The 14,652-nt window shown below is 37.7% G+C and overlaps 1 protein-coding gene and 1 long non-coding RNA gene across 6 annotated transcripts in view; both read right to left on the reverse strand.

Annotated features, from left to right (window-relative positions):
• Hers (Histone gene-specific Epigenetic Repressor in late S phase) overlaps positions 1-14,652 on the reverse strand; it is a 573,059-nt gene that overhangs the window by 170,951 nt on the left and 387,456 nt on the right. The window lies entirely within an intron of this gene.
• On the reverse strand, positions 124-14,156 carry LOC141397318 (uncharacterized). The gene is made up of 3 exons (XR_012411369.1): positions 10,326-14,156; positions 4,709-7,097; positions 124-4,245 (listed from the first exon to the last, which is right to left on the reverse strand). It is a non-coding gene; the product is annotated as an uncharacterized lncRNA (long non-coding RNA).

Raw genomic sequence — 14,652 nt, forward strand, 5'->3', positions numbered from 1 at the left:
ATGTTACGCTCGTGGTTTTTTAAAACACCCTTCGCAGCAGCACGAAGCTGTAACCGGCGCATTGGCTTGATTTTTACACTCTAAATATTTTTGGCCACTTTCTCTATACAAGTGGATCCACTGTGCTACGGTGGGACTTCAGTTCCAGTGGGAGGGCTTTTGTCGACGTAACATCTGTCATCTGTTAATCCTTTTCTTACAGATACATTTGGGCTCCGAATGTCCCTCTTTTTTATTTTTGTAGTACTGCACTTTAAGCTGATGCTGCCAAGAACCACCCCCACCGGCGAGCGATAGCCACGCGAGAAGCCAGAATGCCAGCAAAATCGACATCTAGCCAAAAAATTATAATCGTCAATGCAAGACACCAGTACATAACAGCACCGTTTAGGACATACCGGAAACTCAATTCGACAGATATAGTTCTAATTAGTCATTTTAGTTTAAGGTTACAGGGTTGTTAGAGTTTTCTGTTCCATTTTCTCAGGGAGAATGGACTTGCACACGACAAAAAATATATCGTAATCAGCAGCACAATAACTAACTTCAGTGATTTCAGAACAATCCTCGAACAGCCCTCCAAGAACACTTAAGGGAGCATGTTAAACTTTTGTGGGGGGAGATGCCAGAAGGAGTGGACCGATATAGAATATCTTGGAACTTGAATGTCTGACGTGGCATATTTTTGGTCGTTTTAAAGGCATAAGACTGTTAGTATAAAAAGTGGGCCAAAATTAACAGGCTGAACTTTATTTAAACGCCCCAAAAAATGGTTGCAAAAATTGATGTACTTTGCATTTTGTTATAGTATTGTCTGTTATCTGCATTCCATGCTTACGAAGACTCATTTGGCAATTCAAAAAAAAAAAAAAAAAAATCGTCATTTTGTAATTTTCGACTTTTGATGAAAAATTGAAATATGCGATATAAAATTTAATCATAAATGTTACATTCATATAATTTCAGGGGTTTGTTAGGATTTGTTTAAGAGTATTTTCTCAATCAAAAACCAAGGATTGACAGGAATACAGTGACTTCTCGCTCGCTTCTTTCAAGTTATTTTTTTTTTTGTTTTTAATTTTTATACGCAAATTTGTATTAAAATATCATAACTAAACAATTTCTATATAAAATAATTCACATATAAAAAGTATTTACCCAACATTATAACCATTGGTCAAATTTTATTTGTTATACAAAATTTTAAAATAATTCTGCTCAAATACTAATAAACAAGAACATATGTGACCCTTAATGATCCGCAGAGCTATACAAAAAACAACTTCAAGCTAATGACCACTTTGCTCCAAACAACAACAACAAGTGTCAAATTATTATTACAACAAATTATGTGTGTGTCTATAAATAATAATAATAATTATGCCCAACGAAAATATGTTCCATGTAACAACAGCAGCTCTACATTTAGAATTTGTTTATAATTGTTGCAACAAATGTGTGAACATTAAATATGACTCATATCCATCCACCCAAACATAGGGAGGGAGGGACGTAGGGAAAGATAAGTAACATATTGTAAATCCAAAGCACAGCTACATATTAACAAGGCAATAAACAAACATAGCCCTACTATGTGTCCGGCATCAAAATGGGACTATAACTTCCCCAAAGTAGTATTTGCCAAATGACGACAGACGGACCAGCCGACCGACCAAACACGAACGCCTACAAAATTGGGTGACCATATAAATTGTGTGTTAATAATCTAAGCAGGCATGCCGTCAGGCAGACAACAGACCTGCTGTTGAGGCTAATGTCGATGTTGATGATGATGGTGGGAATGATGACGACAATAATGTGCGGTTGTGTTGTATTTTAGTTTTTTTTGGTTATATTTCTGGCTAATGAAGTGTAACGATTTGTTATTCGGTTTTTGTTGCCTTCTAAATGTTTATTAAATGAATTTCATGCATTTGTGTTCGGTCTCCGCTGGTCGTTGTTGTTCTATTTTGTTTTGCTAATGATATTCGTAATATGTGTATGAATATTCAGAGGCTACAATTGTGAATATTGTTAGAATTATTTTGTTTTTAATTTACGTTGTTTTTTTGCTGTTTTTAATATTGCATTACAAATTATGGCCCATTTGTTTAGCAGCAGAAAATTATTCAATGAAATGGAATATTTTTGAAAAAATGTGGAATGTTGATTTAGAAAGATAAAAAAATTGTTGTCTTGTTTCTGCTGTGGGTATTATTATGGAGTCGTATATGACAAATACATTGATACATGCACAGTTGCCATGAACATCCTGAACGATATAGAGGAAGGAACACAAAGCCATATGAAAGTGCGCTTCCAGATTCCAGCAAAAATTCCACCTACTGAATGGGATTTGTGATGATAGAAGGGATCGTGTATATTGTGAGAATTTTAACAAGGACCAACTTGTAGACAATTTTTATTTGAATTAAACTTTATGTATAAATGATGGTTTTCAGGAAAGCCTTTCAGATGTTGTTATGTATCTGAAAAGGTTATATTTCGGATATATAAATTTCAAATGTTAGGCATTTTCTTATGTAAGGCTTGTTCTCCTCGAATTTATATACAAAATTAACTAGTATATAATTGTTCCACAACCTTCCCAGAAGGGACAAGGGAGACTTCTCTAATATCAATTCGATTCATATTAGCCCAATGATATAGGCCTACTGTTTATCGCCGATCCGAAGCATATGTTTAAAGACACCGCTTTAAGAGTAGTTTTACATTGCTGAAATAATCAGGAAAAGTTGCCAACATTACACTGAGGAAATTACACAGACAATATCGTGGCTGAATATTACACTGCGCATCAAGTAACGTACCGATATTCTTCGCTATATTTTGGGATTGCTCCCCTTAATCTGATTATATTTTGCGGTTGCCTTCCCGAAAAAAGACATTTCGGCCGGATATATAATCATGGAAAAATGTTTGACATTTGTCTACCATAGCTCTGCATAATCTTTCCCATTGTTCATATCCGTAGATCTCAAATTAAACCACCAAAGGAAGTTAGAAGCCATCTTGGGATGCTCACAAATTAATGACGACTTTCATACTATTTATACGGTTAAAAAAATCGGGATATGGGGTACGTTGGCTGAAAACCACAGTAGCAGGCATTTTCTGTCATTAGAGCCGACTTGTCCACGCAACACACGTTGGCGCCGTTTTCGGTAATTTATACACATACGACAAAAAAATCAAACTGACTATATAGATTTAGACGGAACCTTTTGAAATGAAAACTAAAAACTCCATATTGCATTGTTTTAGCAGGTAGAATATCCTAGTGTTATACAATGCAATAGGGAGTTTTTAGTATTTATTTCCGGATAGGTCTTTCTAGTCCGTTTGAATTTGTTGAACACGCTCCTTAGGCCGGTTTGGCGCTGAGCACCTCAAATGTTTTGATTATTTCACAGCTTGTTCGGCCTACCAATTTACTAAAATATTTGCAATACTTGCGTTTTCTAAAATACATTCACATTTTTGCCGTTCTATTCTAGGTCACCCTACACTAGAGTTACTAAAAAGAAAGTTCGAAAAATGTAAGTGGTGTTAGCAGTAGTAGGTTACATGCGCGTATAAGTTATGACAACACTTATACGTCAACCTGTACCAACTAGGTGATAAAATATTCCTTAATATCTTTACAACAATATGAAGAGGCATTTTTTCTTCTTAGAAGATATCGAGAGGTTTTCTATTGTCCTAAGAAGATCTCGAAAGGCTTTCTCTTGTCATACGAAAACCTCAAGAGGCCTACTGTTATCATAAGACCGCACGAACTTTTTTGTTGTCCTATTGAAAACTTCAACAGGTATACTTTCGACCGTCTAAGACCTCTAGAAGTCTTTTATTTTACTTAGAAGACCCTAATAAGTTTTCTGTTTGCTAAATATGATCTCAAGATATATTCTGTTATCCTCAGATAAATATTCCCTACGTACACAATATGTGACAAAAGTTTTGTTTGACCTTCAAAGTCAAAGCTGGTTTAAGGATTTATTTTTGCACAACTTTTAGCATAAAACGCCGACCATAATGACAATATGTTGACTAGAAGGAACTAGGTGGATGCTAGAAAAAACTTGCTGATACAAATGCAATATATTGCTCAAAATGCCATGATACAAAACGCTCGCATAAGTGAAAATAGAGTATATAAACACCTTAATCTTAAGGTTGGCACATTTTGTTGTTAGGCAAACTGCAGCCAAAGCCAAATCTCATCTGTTCTCATCTGCAAGGCGATTTATTCTGGTTAAACTCTCACAAAAACAGAGCAGGGGTTTTACATCTCTGCTGCTCCATGTGCAACTTAGTAGAAACCGAAACACTAGTCCATTTTAAGGGAAGATGCCCAGTATTAAGTAGCAGGCGTACGAGGGCTGCACGAAAGCTAGCCTAAGCAACAACGCGTATTGCCAGGAGCCATTTGAAATATTTTTTTGGAAAGTTTGAAGTTTTTAGCCTAGACTTACTCAGGACAGTTTGTCGTACGACCATGTTATGTGTTGTTTACAGTGACTTGAAAAATGAATTCAACCGTGGTCGGCACTCGCCAGAAAACGAAGGTTGTGAGGGTCGCCCAAAAAAGGTCGTTGTGTCAGAAAAAATATGCCGTGATGAACGGATAATGCGAGATCGCCATGTTAAATACCGTGAGATAGAGGCATTATTGGGCATTTCTTACACAAACTAATATTTGATATTGCATAAACACCTGGCCGCAAAAATGGTGGTTTAGGTATTCGAAAGCGAGCCAAATTCAACGAAAGTTGTTCACGTAAGAAGCACTTCAAATCAAATAGTCGCCTGCTTCTTTGGCAAAACTGACCCTGTGCCGACTGTACAGCTTGAGAAATGTAGGAGGGTAATTCTGAGTGGTACACTACAATTTGTTTGCCTGAAGTCTCCTGAGAAATTCGAAAAACGATCAAAATAAGACGTATCATTCTGCATCATGACAATGGGAGCTCGCACACATCGATTAAAACCAGCACCTGTTTGACCGGACAAAACGTGGAATTGATGGGTCATACGGCGTACAACCCTGACTGGGGATCCAATGATTTCATTTGACTTCGTACCGGATGGACCCGAAACCATAGCGTTTCGGTCAGCGGCTACCAACCCAGCATCAAACCTATGACCCTACGCAGGTTTCTGTACTGTTACAATAACAACGGATTTATTAAACGGAAGATATATTCCCGAATGTCACAAAGAAGGTGTAGGCGTATACATTGTGACAACACGTATACACACTACCTACGTATACAGTACCCATTGATGCACTTTGGATTAGATAAGAATAAAGACGTATTTTTTCTACTCGCGTCTTTGGATTGTGAATCTAAATCAAACTTTAATAACATAAATATATTGAAATCAGAAAAAATGAGTTCAATAATATTAGACCTCTTTCTTATCGCTGAGACTGTAAGGCATGTCGACGCAACTGATGGAGAAACTCTACATGGCTAAAATATACAGAAATGGAAGCCAAGTATATTATAATTAATTTGAAATATTTGTGGCTTTTTTATTGGGATAGTGTTCCATTTTTTTCAAAATAGTCTAGATTAAGCCCATTTTATTGTTATTTTAATATTAGAAAAAACTAATTTATTTGTATGTACAGAAAATTTGGTATTGTTGCCCATTGTCGCCACAGAAATACATAAATTCCCCTGGTTTTTGTATGCTGATATTCTCCGCCGAAGTTATATGCTGTGTTAATTAAGTTCTTAATCAATTAAACGAATTTATTGTTGAAGAATTATTTTTATTCAATAATTCATCTCAGTTAATTGATAATATACGAGTTTGCTATTAAGGAAAGCTTAAATTTTTTGATGCTTTTTGACAAAACCTTTAAAGTGCGATTAAACAAAAAATAAAAAAACAAAAAAATTTTTTGCAAATACAGTGGCTAAAACCCGTATACGTTATGTAGTAAATTAAGATAAAAATGCAATTGTTCTGTATAGGATTTATCTAATTTAAGTCTTGAGACTTAGATAAATTATGGATCAGGATACATTTTTCCGTCTCATATTCACAAAGGCCTTTTGTTTTACAAAGTTTGTGTTTTTAACATCCCATATGGAGATGCATTCTACTTTTTCTGGAAGTAGAATCATGCAAATAGTTTGTCTTTAAATAGAGTGCATATATTAGCTCCACTCGTTTGTAGAAAATCACTGCTAAACTTACGAAATACTTGGGCCAACATGTATTCTTAGAATAAACCGTCTTACTATACTACCTTGTCATGTCTGCCATAACTAGTTGCTGCTTGTTTTCATATTTCCAATTGTTCAAAGCATTAAGTAAAGTGGTATTAAAATTGCTATCGCATTTGACTAAAACCATAAAGAAGTTAAAATGCTTTATTTAAGCACCACTAAATCCTATTATAGGCTATAAGAACATTTCTTGGCCTCAAGCATGACAAAATGGTAAAGATAATAAAGATAATATCGGTGTAGAGTTCACAGCTGCTTATGACTGACTAATGTATGATTTGGTGAAAATACTTAACAGTATTCCGTTATAGTACAAGAGAACATCAATTTTAAATAAGAAAATGAAATTAGAGATAATTTCATTTAAATATTTACATAAATGTTCAAAATAATCTAGTTGGAGCATATAAGCGTATACATTACGGCAACACGTATACGATGGATATTTTTTTGTATTTTCTATAATACATTAGTTGATAGAAATTTTTCTCTCAAATTGAATAAACCCTTTTTGTAATCACAATTGAAATCATTTCAAATGAGCAATGCTGCCTTATTTCTATAGATGTATACGTTACCACTATACTTTTGACCTGCTTCTCTTAACGAGTCGAAACAAAATTTTGTTCGGTTACTTCCTTGAGGGGAAATACTACTGAATAATATAGTCAGCCTTATGAATGCTGTTGACAATAATTATCTGAAATGGATTAAAGGATGGGGATATAAAAACAAAACAATAAAAACATCAAAGCAAAAATAGTGGGTCACGTAATTCCTTTGCTGGAAAAAATATAGTGAGAAATTATCAATTTAGGTGCTTCACGCATTCTAGCCGGTCCCAAGCCCGGATAAAGGAGGAGGGAAAGTCGATCAATCCCAAATGGCTTCAGAAGACTGAGCGTCTTGGGAAGTAGGAGGATTACGTACATCTGTCCTCTGAAAGATCGACCTCATACATGGTCCCTCGCCATCATCCCAAGTAGGTTGGCTTTGGGTTGATAACCCAATCTCGTAAAAAATACTCTATCAGTGAAACGTCAACAAATGAAATTAGAAGATCCCCCCATACGACGACGACTTATGGCTTTAAACAACGGATAATGATTGGAACATGGAACGTTCGTACTCTTTCCGAAACATCCAGACTAAATCAAGTACGAAATGAGATGACAAATTACAACATTGACATCCTAGGCCTGAGCGAGGTGAGATGGTTGAAGAGCGACGTCACAAATATGGCCTCGGGTCACCAATTCCTGCACTCGGGGCATAATAATCTTCGAATTAACGGCGTGGGACTACTACTATCTCCAAATGCCAGAAAAGCTCTTATTCAACATGTCGCGATTTCTGACCGCCTAATTTCTGCCCGGTTTCGAACAAAATTCCGAAACTTCACTGTGCTACAGGTCTATGCTCCCACCGACCCTGATGATGAGGAAAACAAAAGAATGTTCTACGACCAACTTGAGAACACTTTGTCATCTATCCCTGGAGGTGACATAAAAATTCTTATTGGCGACTTCAACGCGAAAGTTCGTAATAACAACTGCAACCTCAAAAATGTAATGGGCAACCACGGTCTTGGACCAACCAGAAACGACAATGGAGACAGGCTAATAGACCTATGTGGCAGACACCATCTATTCATCGGCGGAACTAAGTTCCCACATAAAGATATACACAAATACACATGGGAGTCTCCTGACAACCGCACACGCAACCAGATCGACCACATAATTGTGAGCAAACTTTTCCTTGGTTGTTTGCTGGACGTAAAAACACGCCGTGCTGCTGATATTGATAGCGATCACCATCTTCTTGTAGGCAGTTTCAAACTACGTCCAGCCGCCATCCACACCACCAAGAAAAAACCCAGATACAACATAAGGAAACTGCAAAATCCACAAATAGCTGAGCAATACAAAAATGCAGTAGCACAATACTTAAATTCCCCTCGCAGAGAACACTCTTGGTCAAATATACAAGATGCGTGCTGCCAAAGTGCGAACCAAATACTCGGCACCCATAAGCGCAGCCACAAGCCATGGTTATCTGACGAAACCCTCCGAGAAATCGCGAACCGCAGAAGGCTTAAAAACAAGATCAACCGTAGTAAATCTGCTACTGATAAAATAAATGCCCGAACCTTATACCGCCAGTCGGCCGCCAAAGTTACATATATGGCAAGGAGAGATAGAGAAGCTTATTATAGTGGCATCGCAAAATCACCAGAAATCGCATCATCAATGGACAATATAAAAGATGTATATGCTGCTATTAAACAGCTGAGCGGCAAACAACCACGTACCACAAACATACTCAAAGATGGAAATGGCAATGATCTCACCAACACAAAGGAGCAACTGCTACGCTGGCGTGATTTCTTCTCCGCACCGAGCTCTGTCGCAGTCTCCACCGATGCGCAGGGTTACGTCTGGAATGAAAATAAGCGCATGCCTAGAAGAGAAATCTCCACTGCCACACCTAATTATGCAGAAGTACTTCAAACATTATCCAAACTGAAGAACTCTAAAGCCCCGGGCCCAGATGGCATACCTGCAGAATTACTGAAATACCGTGGTGAACCCATCGCAGAAGCTCTCACGCCGATAATTAAAAGTATCTGGGAGCATGAGACTATTCCAAGTTGCTGGAAGGAGGGAGTAGTCGTAACAATGCCAAAAAAGGGAGATCTCAGACTATGCAGTAATTGGAGAGGCATCACCTTATTAAATGCGGTTAATAAAATCCTTGCGTCGATAATTCTACAACGCATTTCCCCTGCCTTGGATAACATACTAAGGCAAGAGCAAGCAGGCTTCAGACCAGGGAAATCTTGTACTTACCACATCAACACAGTACGCACAATCATCGAGCAGTCTATCGAATTTAACAGCAGTTTATACCTTCTTTTTGTGGACTTTGATCGAGCTTTCGACACAGTATCCAGACCAGCACTATGGGATGCACTGAGCTCCAAGGGAATCCCAGATAAAATTATAAGCCTCATTCGCGAATTATATACAGATGCGAAATCCAGAGTACGTTTTAAAGGCGAAGAAAGCCTGCCCTTCGAACTACACTCAGGGGTGAAGCAAGGATGTGTCCTTTCGCCCACACTGTTTCTCCTACTACTGGATTGTGTACTCCAACAAACCAACATCGAGGCTCCACTGGGAATACGTTGGTCCGTAAACGACTTTCTCCATGACGTCGACTACGCTGACGACATCTGCCTTTTTGCACATCGCTTCTCCGATATCGAACAAAAGTTAGAGCGACTGTCAGCTATTGCGAATTATGTTGGCCTGAAGATAAGTGCGAAGAAAACCAAACTAATGCGGATCGGTTCTAATAACACAGCTCAGTTATTGCTCCATGGGCAGCTCATCGAAGATGTCGACCGCTTCTCTTACCTAGGAAGCACAATCTGCAAAGACGGAGGTTCAAATGCCGATATTACCGACAGAATCAACAAAGCCCGGACAGCTTTCCACTCTCTACACAAAATCTGGAGAGCAAACAACATATCAACAAAAACAAAGCTGAACATTTTCAATAGCTGTGTAAAATCTGTCATTTTGTATGGTTGCAGTACCTGGAGTACAACACAGGTGTCTCTTAGGAAGATTCAAGCCTTTTACAATAGATGCCTGAAACAAATCCTGCGAATTTTTTGGCCCAACTGGGTAACAAATGAGCAACTTTACGTGATGGCGAAGTGCAATCCAATAGAACATGAAATCCGCAGACGCAAATGGACATGGATTGGACACATTTTGAGGAAACCCTCTAGTGAAATCTCAAGACAAGCTCTAGATTGGAACCCACAAGGCCATCGAAATCCTGGCAGGCATCGAAATACATGGATCCGTGTTGTGAAGAAGGAATGTCTCTCTTGCAATCTTCCCAGGAACCAAACAAACATTCTAGCTAATGATCGACAAAGATGGAGATAATTTGTAGACGCCCTATGTTCCTCGTGAACTTTTATATAATTTACAAGTTTATTTAAACTCTGTAACTTTTTATAAATAAAGGAAATATATATACATATATAGAATATATGTGTTGACAGCATTATCGGAGGAAAGTCACGAGTGTCCAAGATAAGGACGAAACTTAAAAAATAAATCACCGAACCACACTGTGCGAAAAATAGCGGTGCGTATACGTAACGACGCAACGTATACGTGTTGTAATACCGGCATTATACATTTTATAAATCTAGTCAATAAAAAGATCAATTTTATAGAGTTTCGTAACTCTTGTCGAAATTCGAAAACTTTCACTACAGGCAAGGGCTTGTTATTTTCTACACGCAACAGTCCTTAAATATGTCAACACTTTCACTGTCGCTCGAACACACACACGCAGGCAGTATGTTCATGCAAGGGACATAAACATGGATAAGTCATAAATTTCATTAACTCTTACATCTGTCAATCTGACTGAGTTGCTGGTTGCTTGATTGGTTGGCATGGGAGGCTGGCAGCGAACAGATAACTAAGTAGTTGATGAATCTGTGCAACACCAAGAGAATAAATCAGGGAGTGGAAGCACTTACAGGCTACGCAATATACATGTTAACGAATAAACATAATTACACTGAGAGAAAATATTGACATTTAAAGAAAAGTGTTTTGTGTATAGTTTAAGAAGGTGAAATGTCCCTCAATCTTGTGATCACAGGACTTAGAAGAATAATAAGAAACCTTTGTTGGGAACCTTTAAATTGCTGAAATACATATGCCGCCTACATTACCCTAAGGGATATTTCTTGCCACCGTTCAAAATGTGATGTTGGCTGGGCCAGGGAATCGAACGCGGCTATTTAATGCACAATGCAACAGTTTAACCCAATTCAATACCCAGTTTCCTGCAACATTACAAACTTAAATTATAAACTCTTCGTTGATCTAACGTTTCCAACCAATAGTTGTTTTTATGTATTCAATTTTATAAATTTTCTTAGTGTACCAAAAAAATCATCGCACTCCAAAAACACATACTCACATCTCATTCACATCAAACAACAAAAACAAGAGATCTCTCGCTTTCGTACAACGTACAACATAATGAAACGAAATGGGAAATAAATCAAATTAAGCTGTCAATGTTATTCTATGTTTCGTACGGCTGTACGTCGTTACTTTACATCGCATAGTTGTTACTCACTCCGGCTGGTATTGCCACCCTCTGGAATCATCTCTTCTTTACCTTCTCCTCCTTTTCCACTACCGTTAATTCCCTTAGGCAAACTTAAAATTGTCTGTAGCACTTATTTGCACATTCGAAGACAGGAAAAAAGTACTCGGAAAATACACCCGCCAACTGGGTGTTGAGTGTTGTGAAAGTGATTGAGTAAATGAGTGGAATGTAGTGGAAAGTAGTTGAAGTTAATGGCAAAAACATGCTGTAGGGGTATGCATGTGTTCGTTCGTAGGTATCCATTCCAAAGAAGTACATTAATGCCAAGTTTTAAGCTTAGCATGGGAATAATATTGGATAAGCATGGATTATTGTGAATTTCAGATGATAATAAGGTGTTGAAGTGATTTGTCGAGATTTATGGATAACATGTAAATTTCGTAGAAGGTCGTCTTCACGTCCTATTAGGAAAAAAATAGAAACTTCATGGTCGCAGTGATCCAGGAAACTGGAGCTTGCAATATTGCGTTGGTTACAACGTTTTGCGGAGGGAAGCTGATGTGGTGAACTTGGCTTTTTATGTATGTCCAAAACTGACCTAACTTCTAGAGCAGTAAAGCGTGGGGCTGCCGTGGTAGAGTTGGTTAATATTTACATACAGCCGATGAATAGCTGTGCCCTGCATTATACATCTGACATTTGCTTCTGGAAGGCAATAACCGTCTGGTGCTTGGGGATTTCAATGATCAGAAGAGTATGGCGTGAACCGAAAACGCGCCGCGAGTTCATAACCTCTGACCGACGTGCTTTTCTGAACTATGGGAACGTTGACTAACAAGTGCTCAGAGAATTCTACGCTTCAGAGAGTTGTTCAGTCCCTCAGATCATAAGGTAGCTAATAAATTTTTTCTGGACTTTATCACAGGTGCAGTCGCTCGCTATATACCTGTTGGTCGAATAACCGAAATCAGACCCGACCCAGCTGATGCCACGGGCCTAGCAAATAAGGGTGATGAATTAGGGAAGTAAGCAGACGAGTATGCGGATATAAGAAGAAAAGTTGGCTAGACTACCTGAAGCAATGCAACAGTGGCGCAGGATTGAGTAAATTGTGGGCAATGGTTAAATCACTCTCGCGTGTTAATTTAAACGGCAATTTATAGAGCACCCCGAGAGTGATAGCGCGAAGAGGAGTGTGGTACGTCGTATATGAATTTACGATGAGCGATGTTTCAGACGTCATCCGAAACGTGAAATCATCCAAAGCGTTGGGCCCCACGAAATCTCTATGGTAATACTTAAATTCGGAAGAACCCGGAGTCGAATCTCGATTATCCGTAATGGTCGGGACCGGAGGCATTTCGGATAAAGGCACATTAATGTAGTAGCCTATAACGACTTCACTGGAGACTTCTATAGAGATTTTCTACAGACCTTCTATAAAGACTGGTCTCCAGTCGACTTTGAAGACCCGCTTGATAAGCAAAATATAAACCATCCTCATTGTCTCCCATTCAACTTCAATTGTTTTCTTATTAGCGCCCAGCTTGAGAGGCATCTTATAAAGTTTCTTTCACCCAATTTGATCATCTATTTAATTCCTTTTTTCCTATTAGTGCAAGGACCTTATAATCGAAAGTACAGTTCTTTGCAACTCTTGTTTGCCGTTAAAAATGGAAATCATCCCTTCTAAGATTTCTTACAAATAACATAGGAAAAATCACATGCTTATCAAAAACAAATAATCCCCCTTTTTTTGCCAAAAACAAATATTCACAAAAACTACTACGCAACAAGAAAAAGAAACAAAGACGAGAGAATCTACCAACAACAATAAATAGTGCGTAATAACAAAGAAAATAATGTCTAAGAATAAATTATGACGACAACAAAGAAACATTTCAGAAACAAAAACGAAGGGAACATATATTTCCTTATTAATCATCAGCAATCAGCATCATTATCAACATAACTATTTTCATTGCGGATGTTGATGCTGAAGATGATGACAATGATGATTACCCTAAGAATAATAAAGAGATTTCATTATCAGGCACAACAGATACAATTTACATTTCATTGTCTCTGGCTCTTTCTCTCTCACACATACACATAAAATGTCCTTGACTTTTTGGTATGTCCCTTCGACAATTGTTGATATTAGACTTCATTAGCACTGTGGAGATTTTGCTGCTTCTGTTGATGTTGAAATGTGAAGGACATCAGGGAGAACTAAGAAAATCAAAACACCAAAAAGTAAAGTGTGTTTTAATACTATATTGCTTAAATTCACACAACACAGAAGATATTCATATTGTCCTTGCCAGAATGGTGGTGTCCTTGTTGTGTGTACAAATCATTACCCCTGCAGAATCTCAGTGTGTTTGACAAAACTGACTGCCAATCGTATTTCGTAATTTGCATTTGCAAGGTAGTCTCCTTTATTTAGTTTCGTTGCTGTTGTTGTAGTGGTAATATCCTTATCATATTATTGTCTCTGTGTACATTGATATTGGTGTGCAAACAAGGTCATTGTATACATTCATGCATAACAATTCAATGCAATCAATGGAGGATATAACAGAAAAAAATGGAGCTGGTGGGAATGAACTGTTGCTGTATTGTCAGTAGTTGTGTGGAACTTGAATGTTTCATTTGTGTATCGATTGTTGTTGGTGAATTGCTTTGCGTCATTCTAGCGGCACAGTGTTTCAAAATCTATGTATAAAAAATGGGTTATGAGTGACCAATAGCTATTTTTGAAAATTGTGCACTATGCCTATTACTAAAAATATATAAGCGGGCTGTAATATTTGAACAAAGGAGAGAGAGAGAGGGAAGTATCTCCATGTCTCTTCGTAGATGTCCGCGGGAATTATATATATTAATATTGGTGCGAAATATGGTGTAACTTCTTGAAATTCGGCGTGGAAAGATACAAAAAGAGCAACATGTTATGCCATCTATACTTAAAATTTATTAATATTGTCAGAGATATATGAAAAGGAAAAGATTATGTGCATACTTTAGCCGAAATATTTAAGTATCTGTAAGGTCTCCAGAATAATGCAAACTTACGAAGACATGGACGCCAAGAAAGTATGACGACCAAGAACGCGTAACTGGTTAAACTGAAGGATTCACCCACAGCTGGCAGAAAAATAAAAGGACTTGAATCTATCGTAGATGACAAAGAAGTAAGTTGGTCTTAAGGTCAACCACATGAGGG

Source organism: Musca autumnalis, unplaced genomic scaffold (genome assembly GCF_047663935.1).
Source record: "Musca autumnalis isolate F117 unplaced genomic scaffold, ASM4766393v1 scaffold_3, whole genome shotgun sequence".
Taxonomy (NCBI): domain Eukaryota; kingdom Metazoa; phylum Arthropoda; class Insecta; order Diptera; family Muscidae; genus Musca; species Musca autumnalis.